The following is a 14,635-nucleotide window of genomic DNA, read 5'->3' as shown; positions in this document are numbered from 1 at the left end:
TTGCAAATTCTGGGTGCCTTGACCTCTAAACTCTAATTTCTGTTTCCTTACCTTAGTGAATCAACTGTGCTCTGTTCCCCCTCCCTGTACGGAGACCTGGAAACTGCCTCCAGGAAGTAAGCTGCTATAATTTTGTTTCCCTTCTCAGGTATCACAGTCCTGTGTTATCTGTTATCTGATGTCTGGAAAACCGTTGTTTCATATGTTTTGTCCAGTTTTCTAGTTATTTAAGGCAGGAGGGTAAATCTGAAACTTGTTACTCAATCTTGACTAGAAGTGAAATTCTTGAATCCTCCAGGTTGGAACCATTTCCAAAGGAAATGGGGGACTCTATGTTAGAACCAGTTGGTAACCAGGTCAAATTTCTGAGTTTCTCTAGCTTATTTCTGTTGAAATCTTTACTAGACTGGTTGGTATTTGACCATAAAAACATTTTTGGCATATTTAAATAAAGGAGAGTGTGGGTGGGGTGGTGTCACAGGCCATTAACTTTTTCGGTTGAACACATTCACATTCTAGAATCTTAGCCAACCCTAATTTGGTTTGCTCACATCCAAAATTAGGAGTTTTCTGCATTCAGACTTATTTGTGTGGGTGAGGTCAAGGCTGATTGGTAAATAAAATCCTGTCTTATTAAGAAGCATGTGTGAGCTTACCATGCATGCATGCTTTTGGAGTTCAGCTTTTACTGCCTTCAGGCCAGGTGGGCTGACAACTTTCTCACTGAAATAATCTTGGTGTATAGCTCTTTAAAGGCCATTTTGAATAAAATTGGACCAATTTAGCAAGCAATTAAAAACTAATTAGAATCTTTACATTATTTTCATGTGAAGCACAATGCATTGCAGTTACTTGTGAATGTTCTTGAAAAATCACGTATCCCTAATTTATAGTTGGTCCTTGAGCTAGAGGCAACTCTCCTAGGTGATAGCTGGTGATATTTTCCATCAAGACTTTTAGGAATTCACATACTGTTTTATTTTAGATTGCTCAAAAACTTTCTGAAGGTGTTAGGCATATTAACATTAATGTGGCTTTTGGTACATTAATAAAATGCTCCTGCACTTAGCTTTTCTTCAGTGCTTACAAGGTACCAAATGAGCTGTAAGGAAGATGAGCAGACATTTTAACACTTTCTAAAGTAATAAGCTTTATAGCACTAGAAATCTATTTAATTCCCTTTCATTGCTTCTAAAATGCATTTCAAATCTGTTGTCATTGGTAAAATGCTCAGAGACATTGGAGAATTATTTTTGACTTGATGTTTATATCTAAAATTTGCTAGTGAGACAAATCCTCTCCAGTGCTGGAGGAAATTAACATTTTGGCTTTTCAACATAGTTATCGATTAGGTTAGAGTTTACAGTTCCCTGGAGGCTTTCAACTTTATGGGTTTAGAAAGGCTAACAGATTTCATACTCCTTGGTTTTGGAAAGTCACATTGTCTTGATCACAGAGTTTTCCTCTAAACCCAATTTTCTGTTCTTTTAAATAACCATTTTGTTAAGCCAAGTCTCTGTAATTCCGTATTACGTAGATGTTGTCCCTTAATTTGAAAAGCAGAATCAATGGCTATAATTCTCTTTTTAATCAGTGAAAAATGCATTTGTCTAGGCTGTAATTGACTATTCAGCAGTTGTTAAGGGAGGATTCTGGCTCTGTGGAATGTAATACCTAATTTGCTGATGGCATTATGCTGGGATGAGTGGAGAGAGCAAATGTGCTCTGCAGAACACTACAACCTAAACGCTTTTCTGGAGGGGAGGCTGATATGTACTAGTAATGTTAGATAAGTGCTTACACTATGAAATCAACTGCATAATGTCACACGGAAAGATCTGAGAATATTAAAGCAAATATTGACAATAGTAAAGCCAAGTCATTTTTCCCAAGGCAGAAATGTTGGTCTACAGGTATTTTTCTGTAACATGTGTTAGGGCATCTAGGTGCTTGAGGAAAGAGATTGGGTCTTTTCCGCATCCAATTTTTGAAGATGTTAAGGATGTAGAAAATGGCAGGAGTATAGGAGGCTCTCAGAAGATACTATTTTAGAGATCATGGAAATGTATGAGTATCTCATGTTTATCCAGCACTTTTGCTTCTAGAGAGTCTAAGGGTAATTTCCACAGGACATGGAGGTGGAATTATTTCAAGTTCAGCACTCATGGTGTTGGTTGTGAATGCATGTGAGTCTGAGTCTTCCGGTATTGCCCAGCCATTTCTAGAGACCAAGCATGTAAGGTCATCATTTCAGCCCCTTTATGTTTCTTTTTCCATGCCGGTTCTGTAAGATAACAAGGCTAGAGTACTAGAGGATGATTCTCAGCACTTAGCTGCACATTAGAGTCACTTGGTGCACTTAAAAAAAAAAAAAAAACCTTATGGGGGACTTCCCTGGTGGCGCAGTGGTTAAGAATCTGCCTGCCAATGCAGGGGACACGGGTTCGATCCCTGGTCCAGGAAGATCCCACATGCCACAATGCATCTAAGCCCGTGTGCCACAACTACTGAGCCCCCGTGCCACAACCACTGAAGCCCACGCGCCTAGAGCCTGTGCTCCACAACAAGAGAAGCCACCGCAATGAGAAGACCTCTCACTGCATTGGAGAGTAGCCCCCGCTCGCCGCAACTAGAGAAAGCCCATGTACAGCAACGAAGACCCAACACAGCCAAAAATAATAAAAATAAATAATTAATTAAAAAAAAACCCAAACACCTTATGCATAGGCACCCCCACCCTCTCAAGATTCTGAAATAACTGGTCTAAATCAGTTCTGGCATAGATAATTTAAAAGAAAACATCTGTTACATTACTGCCTGGTGGTCATGTATGCAAGAAAGCCCAGAACTCTAAATGTCTAGAATCGTGTGAAAATTCCTTTTTCTTGACTTCTGCCACCAACTACCCATACAATTGTGTACCAGGGCCAGACCAGGGCTCGAACCCGTGTCCCCTGCACTGGCAGGCAGACTCTCAACCACTGTGCCACCAGGGAAGCCCCTATTTTTAGTTTTTTAAGGAACCTCCACACTGTTCTCCATAGTGGCTGTATCAATTGACATTCCCACCAACAGTGCAAGAGGGTTCCCTTTTCTCCACACCCTCTCTAGCATTTGTTGTCTGTAGATTTTCTGATGATGCCCATTCTAACTGGTGTGAGGTGATACCTCATTGTAGTTTTGATTTGCATTTCTCTAATAATTAGTGATGTTGAGCAGCTTTTCATGTGCCTCTTGGCCATCTGTATGTCTTCTTTGGAGAAATGTCTGTTTAGGTCTCCTGCCCATTTTTTAATTGGGTTGTTTGTTTTTTTAATATTGAGCTGCATGAGCTGTTTATATATTTTGGAGATTAATCCTTTGTCCTTTGATTCATTTGCAAATATTTTCTCCCATTCTGAGGGTTGTCTTTTCATCTTGTTTATAGTTTTCTTTGCTGTGTAAAAGCTTTTAAGTTTCATTAGGTCCCATTCGTTTATTTTTGTTTTTATTTCCATTACTCTAGGAGGTGGATCAAAAAAGATCTTGCTGTGATTTATGTCAAAGAGTGTTCTTCCTAGGGGATTCCCTGGTGGTACAGTGGTTAAGAATCTGCCTGCCAATGCAGGGGACACGGGTTCGGGTCTGGGAAGATCCCACATGCCGCGGAGCAATGAAGCCCGTGCACCACAACTACTGAGCCTGCGCTCTAGAGCCCGCGAGCCACAACTACTGAACCCACATGCAACAACTACTGAAGCCTGCGCACCTAGTGCCCGTGCTCTGCAACAAGAGAAGCCACCGCAATGAGAAGCCCGCACACCACAATGAAGAGTAGCCCCTGGTCTCCGCAACTAGAGAAAGCCCGCACACAGCAACGAAGACTGAACACAACCCAAACTAAAAATAAATAAAATAAATAAATTTATTAAAAAAAAAAAAAGAGTGTTCTTCTTATGTTTTCCTCTAAGAGTTTCATAGTGTCTGGTCTTACATTTAGGTCTTTAATCCAGTTTGAGTTTATTTTTGTGTATGGTGTTAGGAAGTGTTCTAATTTCATTCTTTTACATGTAGTTGTCTAGTTTTCCCAGCACCACTTATTGAAGAGACTGTCGTTTCTCCATTGTATATCCTTGCCTCCTTTGTCATAGATTAGTTGACCATAGGTGCGTGGGTTTATCTCTGGGCTTTCTATCCTGTTCCATTGATCTATATTTCTGTTTTTGTACCAGTACCATATTGTCTTGATTACTGTAGCTCTGTAGTATAATCTGAAGTCAGGGAGTCTGATTCCTGCAGCTCCGTTTTTTTCCCTCAAGATTGCTTTGGCTATTCAGGGTCTTTTGTGTCCCCATACAAAATTTTAAGATTTTTTATTCTAGCTCTGTAAAAAATGCCATTGGTAATTTGATAGGGATTGCATTGAATCTGTAGATTGCTTTGGATAGTATAGTCATTTTCACAATATTGATTCTTCCAATCCAAGAATATGATCTGTCTCTCCATCTGTTTGTGTCATCTTTGTTTTCTTTCCTCAGTGTCTTATAGTTTTCTGAGTACAGGTCTTTTACCACCTTAGGTACATTTATTCCTAGGTATTTTATTCTTTTTGTTGCAATGGTGAATGGGATTGTTTCCTTAATTTCTCTTTCTGATCTTTCGTTGTTAGTGTATAGGGATGCAAGTGATTTCTGTGCATTAATTTTGTATCCTGCAACTTTACCACATTCATTGATTAGCATTAGTGCTTTTCTGGTGGCATCTTTAGGATTATCTATGTATAGTATCACGTCATCTGCAAATAGTGACAGTTTTACTTCTTCTTTTCCAATTTCTATTCCTTTTATTTCTTTTTCTTCTCTGATTGCCTTGGCTAGGACTTCCAAAACTATGTTGTATAATAGTGGTGAGAGTGGACATCCTTGATTTTAGACAAAATGCTTTCAGTTTTTCACCATTGAGAATGATGTTTGCTGTGGGTTTGTCATATGTGGCCTCTATTATGTTGAGGTATGTTCCCTCTATGCCCACTTTCTGAGGGGTTTTATCATAAATGTGTGTTGAATTTTGTTGAAAGCTTTTTCTGTATCTATTGAGATGATCGTATGGTTTTCATTCTTCAGTTTGTTAATACGGTGTTTCACATTGATTGATTTACGTATATTGAAGAATCCTTGCATCCCTGGGATAAATCCCACTTGATTGTGGTGTATGATCCTTTTAGTGTGTTACTGGATTCTGTTTGCTAGCATTTTGTTGAGTATTTTTGCATCTATATTCATCAGTGATATTGGTCTGTAATTTTCTATTTTTGTAGTATCTTTGTCTGGTTTTGGTATCAGGGTGATGGTGGCCTCGTAGAATGAGTTTGGGAGTGTTCCTTCCTCTGCAATTTTTTGGAAGAGTTTGAGAAGGATAGGTGTTAATTCTTCTCTAAATGTTTGATAGAATTCACCTGTGAAGCCATCTGGTCCTGGACTTTTGTTTGTTGGGAGTTTTTTAACCACAATTTCAATTTCATTATTTGTGATTGGTCTGTTCATATTTTCTATTTCTTCCTGGTTCAGTCTTAGAAATTTCTAAGAATTTGTCCATTTCTTCCATGTTGTCCATTTTATTGGCACAGAGTTGCTTGTAGTAGTCTCTCATGATGCTTTGTATTTCTGCGGTGTCTGTTGTAACTTCTTTTTCATTTCTAATTTTATTGATTTGAGTCCTCTCCCTCTTTTTCTTGATGAGTCTGGCTAAGATGAGAAGACTCATCTTCTCAAAGAACCAGCTTTTAGTTTTATTGATCTTTGCTATTGTTTTCTTTGTTTCTATTTCATTTATTTCTGCTCTGATCTTTATGATTTCTTTCCTTCTACTAACTTTGGGTTTTGTTTGTTCTTCTTTCTCTAGCTCCTTTAGGTGTAAGGTTAAATTGTTTATTTGAGATATTTCTTGTTTCTTGAGGTAGGATTGTATAGCTATAAACTTCTGTCTTAGAACTGCTTTTGCTGCATCCCATAGGTTTTGGATCGTCGTGTTTTCATTGTCATTTGTCTCTAGGTATTTTTTGATTTCCTCTTTGATTTCTTCAGTGATCTCTTGGTTATTTAGTAACGTATTGTTTAGCCTCCATGTGCTTCTGTTTTTTACGGCTTTTTTCCCTGTAATTGATTTCTAATCTCATAGTGTTGTGGTTGGAAAAGATGCCTGATATGATTTCAATTTTCTTAAATTTACTGAGGCTTGATTTATGACCCAAGATGTGATCTTTCCTGGAGAATGTTCCATGTGCACTTGAGAAGAAAGTGTAATCTGCTGTTTTCAGATGCAATGTCCTATATATAGCAATTAAACCTATCTGGTCTATTGTGTCATTTAAAGCTTGTGTTTCCTTATTAATTTTCTGCCTTGTTGATCTGGCCGTTGGTGTAAGTGAGGTGTTAAAGTCCCCCACTATTATTGTGTTACTGTCGATTTCCTCTTTTATAGATGTTAGCATTTGCTTTATGTATTGTGGTGCTCCTATGTTGGGTACATATATATTTATAATTGTTATATCTTCTTCTTGGATTGATCCCTTGATCATTATGTAGTGTCCTTCTTTGTCTCTTGTAATAGTCTTTATTTTAAAGTCTATTTTATCTGATATGAGTATTGTTTCTCCAGTTTTCTTTTGATTTCCATTTGCATGGAATATCTTTTTCAATCCCCTCACTTTCAGTCTGTATGTGTCCCTAGGTCTGAAGTGGGTCTCTTGTAGACAGCATCTATATGGGTCTTGTTTTTGTATCCATTCAGCAAGCCTGTGTCTTTTTGGTTGCAGCATTTAATCCATTCACATTTAAGGTAATTATCGATATGTATGTTCCTATTACCATTTTCTAAATTGTTTTGGGTTTGTTTTTGTAGGTCTTTTTCTTCTCTTGTGTTTCCCACTTAGAGGAGTTCCTTTAGCATTTCTTGTAGAGCTGGCTTGGTGGTGCTGAATTCTGTTAGCTTTTGTTTGTCTTTAAAGCTTTTGATTTCCCCATCAAATGTGAATGAGACCCCTGCTGGGTAGAGTAATCTTGGTTGTAGGTTCTTCCCTTTCATCACTTTAAATATATCGTGCCACTCCCTTCTGGCTTGTAGAGTTTCTGCTGAGAAATCAGCTGTTAACCTGATAGGAGTTCCCTTGTATATTATTTGTCGTTTTTCCCTTGTTGCTTTTAATAATTTTTCTTTGTCTTTACTTTTTGTCAATTTGATTACTATGTGTCTCGGCGTGTTTCTCCTTGGGTTTTTCCTGCCTGGGACTCTCTGCGCTTCCTGGACTTGGGTGGCTATTTCCTTTCCCATGTTAGGGAAGTTTTCGACTATAATCTCTTCAAATATTTTCTCGGGTCCTTTCTCTCTCTCTTCTCCTTGTACGACCCCTGTAATGCGAATGTTGGTGTGTTTAATGTTGTCCCAGAGGTCTCTTAGGCTGCCTTCATTTCTTTTCATTCTTTTTTCTTTATTCTCTTCTGCAGCATGAATTCTACCATTCTGTCTTCCAGGTCACTTATCCGTTATTCTGCCTGTTATTCTGCTATTGATTCCTTCTAGTGTATTTTTCATTTGCGTTATTGTATTGTTCATCTCTGTTTGTTTGTCCTTTAATTTTTCTAGGTGTTTTTTCTTTAATTCTTCTAGGTCTTTGTTAAACATTTCTTGCATCTTCTCGATATTTGCCTCCATTCTTTTTCCGAGGTCCTGGGTCATCTTTACTCTCATTATTCTGAATTCTTTCTCTGTAAGGTTGCCTATCTCCACTTCATTTAGTTGTTTTTCTGGGGTTTTATTTTGTTCCTTCATCTGGTACATAGTCCTCTGCCTTTTGATTTTGTCTATCTGTGAATGTGGTTCTTGTTCTCCAGGCTGCAGGACTGTAGTTCTTGCTTCTGCTGTCTGCCCTCTGGTGGATGAGGCTATCTAAGAGACTTGTGCAAGCTTCCTGATAGGAGGGACTGGTGGTGAGCAGAGCTCAGTAAAACTTTAATCCGCTTGTCTACTGATGGGTGGGGCTGAGTTCCCTCCCTGTTGGTTATTTATCCTGAGGTGACCCAGCACAGAGCCCACAGTCTCCTTGGTGGGGCTAATGGCAGACTCCAGGAGGGCTCAAGCCAAGGAATACTTCCTAGAACTTCTGCTGCCAGTGTCCTTGTCCCCGCAGTGAACCACAGCTGCCCCCCGCCTCTGCAGAAGACCCTCCAACACTAGCAGGTAGGTCTGGTTCAGTCTCCTCTGGGGTCACTGCTCCTTCCCCCTGGGTTCTGATGCACATACAACTTTGTGTGTGCCCTCCAAGAGTGGAGTCTCTGTTTCTCCCAGTCCTGTTGAAGTCCTGCAATGAAATCCCTTGAGTCTTCAAAGTCTGATTCTCTGGGGATTCCTCCTCCCATTGCTGGATCCCCAGGTTGGGAAGCCTGAGGTGGGGCTCAGAACCTTCACTCCAGTGGGTGGACTTTTGTGATATAATTGTTCTCCAGTTTGTGAGTCACCCACCCAGCGGTTATGGGATTTGATTTTACTGTGATTGTGCCCCTCCTACTGTCTCGTTGAGGCTTCTCCTTTGTCTCTGGATGTGGGGTATCTTTTTTGGTGAGTTCCAGTGCCTTCTTGTTGATGATTGTTCAGCAGTTAGTTGTGATTCTGGTGCTCTCGCAAGAGGGAGTGAATGAACGTCCTTCTACTACGCCATCTTGAACCAACTCCGAAAAAAATTTTTTTAATAGTACAATTTATTGAGCACTGCCTATGTGCCTGCAGTGTGTTAAGCATTATAATCCTCATAGGAATCCTGCCTGGTGTGAGTATTGGGCACTTTAAGCATTCGACCCAGAAATGGTAAGGGGATTTCTCTTAACCACTAAGAAAATATTTCTCAAAGGGTGTTTCAAGAAATAGCAGTTCTGCAGGTGTTGTCTGCAAAAAGAGCTTGTGGTGAAGTAAGTTTGGAGGGTGTTTAAACGGGTTCTGTGTAACCCTTTACTGCAGGATTAGTATGCCAGTGTGCACTGTGAATTCCCAAACGGTGGAACTAAGGGAAGGGGATAGAGTAGGCAAAATTTCGCAAACTTACTTGATCACAGATATTTTGCGGGGAGGAGAAGAATGTTACAGGGGCTTTGGAAACCCTTCCTCTGCCACTTAAGTAAGGGCCCTTCCTGGGAGAGTTTTCTGGCTGCAGTGCTAGGCTGTGCAGGGAAGTAGTAAGACAGAAAGCCAACAGTTAATTTGGGGTGGGCTGTTGAGGGCTTTGAACCCCAGGCAAAAGATGATGAACACAGGACACTGACGTTGAAAGTACTCTGAGACTTATGGACACAATGACTTGGAGGGGAGAGGTAGGGCTTTAATTAGGAAGCTTCACTGTGGTCTCGGGGTGAGTCAAAAAGGCCCCAAGCTGGAGACTATATCATAGTGAGGGCATAATCTATAGCATTTGAGCTGGAGAGTCTAAGATATCAAGTCAATAATCACTTTCTAAGAAATGTTTCACTTTTAATTTCAAAAGTCACGCAGGTCCTGTTATATCTTAAGTTACTACGTTGGTGATTTTTTATTTTGAGGCTTGACTGTTTTCATTACCATTTAACCTATTCTCAAAGTCACCCGTTTTCTTACAAAATGGGCCCATGAGCTTGCTGCAGAGCTCCCATCCCCTGGGCAGGGATGGTGGTTTTAAATGTAGTAGGGCAGATAGAAAAGGTGTCAGGAGGATTTGGGGCAAATCTTGCCTCATTGCCCACACTGAAGAACGAGGGTGTTTGGGGGCCAGGATGAGGGGCACCTGTGCAGGGTTCCTTTGGCTTTTCCCGAGGTGACTCTTAATTAGCAAACTCACCTTCCGAGCTGCTGGGTTACAAAGTTGGCCCTCTGGGAAGGTTATGAAGAATAGAACTCATGGTTTGTAGTGGGAAACAATTTAGCCTGGTGGGAGGAATGGAGGATTTGGGGGCAGAAGATCTGGACCTCAGACCTGGATTTTCTGCTTCCTGGCCATGTGGCCTTGGGGAAATCTTTTCACATTTCCCAGTTTCTCCCACCTGTGAAATGGGAATAATGGTTCCTGTCCTGCCTCTTTTACACATTCACTAGAATAAAATGAGGCAACATCTGTGCCAGGGCTCTCTCCTTTTCTATGTTACAGTTAACCTCTTGATTGATTCTAAACCTTTTCTTTCTCCCTCTTTTCTTTTAGGCAGTTAAGTGCCTGTAAGTTAGTTACTAATGATGATGGTATTCAGTCCTCAATAAATGTTGGCTGGCATTAATTATGTTCTAGGAGCTGAGGGAAGAACTACCATGTTGGCTAGTGGGACAATTGTTAGTTTCTTCATCTGTGAGTCTGGGCCAGTGAATCTCGGGGATGTTAGGCTGCCTGCCATGGGTCACACAAGTGAAAGTCAAGCCCAGAGCGGGCTGACTCCAGAGACTGAACTTTTAACCCTTTTATTGGCTTTATTGTGCCAGACCTGACTGTATGAAGGCAACTTGGGGTATGAGAAGGAGCTAGAGCAATGACCCCATACCCCACATAGGGGCCAAGTGGACAAGCCAATTGGGACTCCTCTTTTTTTTTTTTTTCTATTTTTTTCCTTTTTTAAAAAATTATGGTATAGTTGATTTACAACATTATATAAGTTTCAGGTGTACAACATAGTGATTCACAATTCTTAAAGGTTATGCTCCATTTATAATTATTATAAAGTATTGGCTATATTCTCTGTGTTGTACAATATATTCTTATAGCTTTATTTAAACATAATAGTTTGAACCTCCTAATTACTTACCCCTAAATTGCCCCTCCCCCTTCCCTCTCCCCAGTGGTAACCACTAATTTGTTCTCCATATCTGTGAGTCTGTTTCTTTTTGTTATATTCACTAATTTGTTTTCTTTTTTAGATTCCACATATAAGTGATATCATACAGTATTGTCTTTCTCTGTCTGACTTATTTCACTTAGCATAATATACTCCAAGTCCATCCATGTTGTTGCAAATGGCAAGGTTTCATTCTTTTTTATGGCTGAGTAGTATTCCATTGCATATATATATATATACCACATCTTCTTTATCCATTCATTTGTTGATGGACACTTACATTGTCCCAATACCTTGGGTACTGTAAATAGTGCTGCTATGGACATTGGGGGTACATATATCTTTTTGAATTAATGTTTTCGTTTTCCTCAGATATACCCTGGAGTGAGATTGCTGGATCATATGGTAGTTCTATTTTTAGTTTTTTGAGGCAGCTCCATACTATTTTCCACAGTGGCTGCACCAACTTACATTCCCACCAACAGTGTAAGAGGGTTCCCTTTTCTCCACATCCTCGTCAACATTTGTTATTTGTGGTCTTTTTGATGATGGCCAGTCTGATAGGTGTGAGGTGACATCTTATTGTGATTTTGATTTGCATTTCTCTGATGATTAGCGATGTTGAGCATCTTTTCATGTGCCCGTTGGCCAACTGTATGTCTTCTTTGGTAAAATGTCTATTCAGATCTTCTGCCTATTTTTTTTTTTAACATCTTTATTGGAGTATAATTGCTTTATAATGGTGTGGTAGTTTCTGCTTTATAACAAAGTGAATCAGTTATACATATACATATGTTCCCATATCTCTTCCCTCTTGCATCTCCCTCCCTCCCACCCTCCCTATCCCACCCCTCTAGGTGGTCACAATGCACAGAGCTGATCTCCCTGTGCTATGTGGTTGCTTCCCACTAGCCATCTATTTTACGTTTGGTAGTGTATATATGTCCATGCCACTCTCTCACTTTGTCACATCTTACCCTTCCCCCTCCCCTTATCCTCAAGTCCATTCTCTAGTAGGTCTGTGTCTTTATTCCTGTCTTGCCACTAGGTTCTTCATGGCCTTTTTTTTTTTTCCTTAGATTCCATATATATGTGTCAGCATACTGTATTTGTTTTTCTCTTTCTGACTTACTTCACTCTGTATGACAGACTCTAACTCCATCCACCTCACTACAAATAACTCCATTTCATTTCCTTTTATGGCTGAGTAATATTCCATTGTATATATGTGCCACATCTTCTTTATCCATTCATCCGATGATGGACATTTAGGTTGCTTCCATGTCCTGGCTATTGTAAATAGAGCTGCAATGAACATTTTGGTACATGACTCTTTTTGAATTATGGTTTTCTCAGGGTATATGCCCAGTAGTGGGATTGCTGGGTCGTATGGTAGTTCTATTTGTAGTTTTTTAAGGAACCTCCATACTGTTCTCCATAGTGGCTGTATCAATTTACATTCCCACCAACAGTGCCAGAGTGTTCCCTTTTCTCCACACCCTCTCCATCATTTATTGTTTCTAGATTTTTTGATGATGGCCATTCTGACCGGTGTGAGATGATATCTCATTGTAGTTTTGATTTGCATTTCTCTAATGATTAGTGATGTTGAGCATTCTTTCATGTGTTTGTTGGCAATCTGTATATCTTCTTTGGAGAAATGTCTATTTAGGTCTTCTGCCCATTTTTGGATTGGGTTGTTTGTTTTTTTGTTATTGAGCTGCATGAGCTGCTTGTAATTCTGCCTATTTTTTAATCGGGTTGTTTGTTTTCGAGCTGTTTATGTATTTTAGATATTAATCCCTTATCACTCACATCATTTGCAGATATTTTCTACCACTCAGTAGGTTGTCTTTTTGTCTTGTTAATGGTTCCCTTTGCTGTGCAAAAGCTTTTAAGTTTAATTAGGTCCCATTTGTTCATTTTTGCTTTTGTTTCCTTTGCCTTAGGAGACAGATCCCCCAAAAATATTGCTACGATTTATGCAATTGGGACTCCTCTTTACCACACCATTCTCTGTTCCAAGTCCTGTCACCAGCTTATTCTTAGGAAAGTCACATGTGGGCAGGCCTAAGTCTGAGTTTTCTGCTAAGTGTGAAAGCTCAGAAGACCAAGGCATAGGGGGCTGAAAATGCTGCTTTGCTGCTTTTCACCTTTAGGAAAAGTTTCTAGGGGTCTGTTTTTGAAACCATTGGAAAATCCCTGCAATCCCTGGTGAGGTGGAGCAGGGCTCTGCACCTGGCATGGAGGTTTAGAAGGACAGAAATGGGACAATGAATTGGAAGTTGCTGAGTCCAGCTGGCAGCTCTAAGGCTTCTTTTTGCCCAAAAAACAGTACAAGAGATAGTCCAGAGGGGGCCTGGAGCTTACCTCTGCCAGTTAGGGCCTTGTATTGGGGTGACTCTGTCTTGCTCCCATATATTAAAAAATTCCTTCTTGGGGAGAAGCACTTTCCTAATTTAGATTTTTTTTTAACATCTTTATTGGAGTATAATTGCTTTACATTGTTTTGTTAGTTTCTGCTGTATAACAAAGTGAATCATCTATATGTATATATATATATACCCCCATATCCCCTCCCTCTTGCATCCTAATTTAGATTTTGTAATAATAAGGAAAGCTCTCAGTTGGGGCTGTAGATATTAGGAGAGTGAACAGACTGACCCAATTTATTTCTTAAAAAGGTTGCAAGGATGAAATTGATGGAATGAACAGCCCAACTGTCCCAGTCCAATTTCCAAGTTTTTGTTTTTTATTAAAAAACGAGAGAGGAGAAATGTGGTTAGATATTAAAACACAAAAACAAAAACAAAACTGAAGCCCTAAATTGACTAAGTCGAAAATCAAAATAGAAAATAAATGAACAATGGCCTCCAGCCTGGAATGATCCCACCTAGACGGAGGGAGAAGTGAGCCACAGAGGAGGTCAGTGTCCAAATTGTGAGCTGGGCTCACCCCTCCTGCCACCTGCTGTGTGAGGTCCCTTGTGCCTGGGGGAATGTGGGAGGTAGTATTTTATATGGGGGGAGAGGAGGAGGAGCTAAGAATGTTTTAGTTCAGCATTTCTCAGTTTGATCTTTATAATATTCCACTATCCTGCTGTTTACAGGTATTCTTTGTAGCAAAAAATAGGTAAGTAAATTTAAACATGCCTTTCAGATGTTAATGACTCTGAGAGGTCCCACAGAAAAGTGCTTGTAAAACTCCCAGAGAAGGATGTATGCAGCGTTTCCACTAGCTCTTTTTCAGAATTCCTGTCAACACGTTCCAGCACATCAGTGTCACTAACAGCAGCAGAAAGCATGAAATCACTGGCCAGCATTTACTGAACACTTACTATGTGCCTGGTACTGTGCTAAGCATTTTCCTCTCTTTTCTCACTAAGCCTTTGAGATAATGTGAGGATTGTTTCCTTACAAACCAGAGGTAACAATGGTACCTACCTGCAGGATTGTTAAGAAAATTTCCCCAAGATTACACAGCTGATGAGGTCCCAAGATCTGAACTCAGAAAATAGTGCCTGGCATTTGGCCTTGCCTCACGTCCCCAGCTATCAGACTCTAAACCCTCATTTCCTGAGGTCACTTGGGCAAGAGTCCCTTCCTTACAGCCTGACAGAGCAGCTAACTTTCTGCATGTGGTCATTATTCCCTGGGGGGATATTATGGCCAAGGGCCCTTGGGACCAGTAGCCACACACAGGTCTTCACTGAACCCGAGCCCTGTTCTACTCTAGCCCTGATGGTGTTGCTGTGGGTTGGCAAGAGAGGAAATGTTGAGAGAGGCTGGGATCTGGGACCCTTTGCTGCAGTGCTGCAG

Source organism: Balaenoptera physalus (assembly GCF_965194825.1).
Source record: "Balaenoptera physalus genome assembly, chromosome: 19".
Classification (NCBI taxonomy): Eukaryota; Metazoa; Chordata; class Mammalia; order Artiodactyla; family Balaenopteridae; genus Balaenoptera; species Balaenoptera physalus.
Note: the sequence above shows the minus strand (reverse complement) of the source record.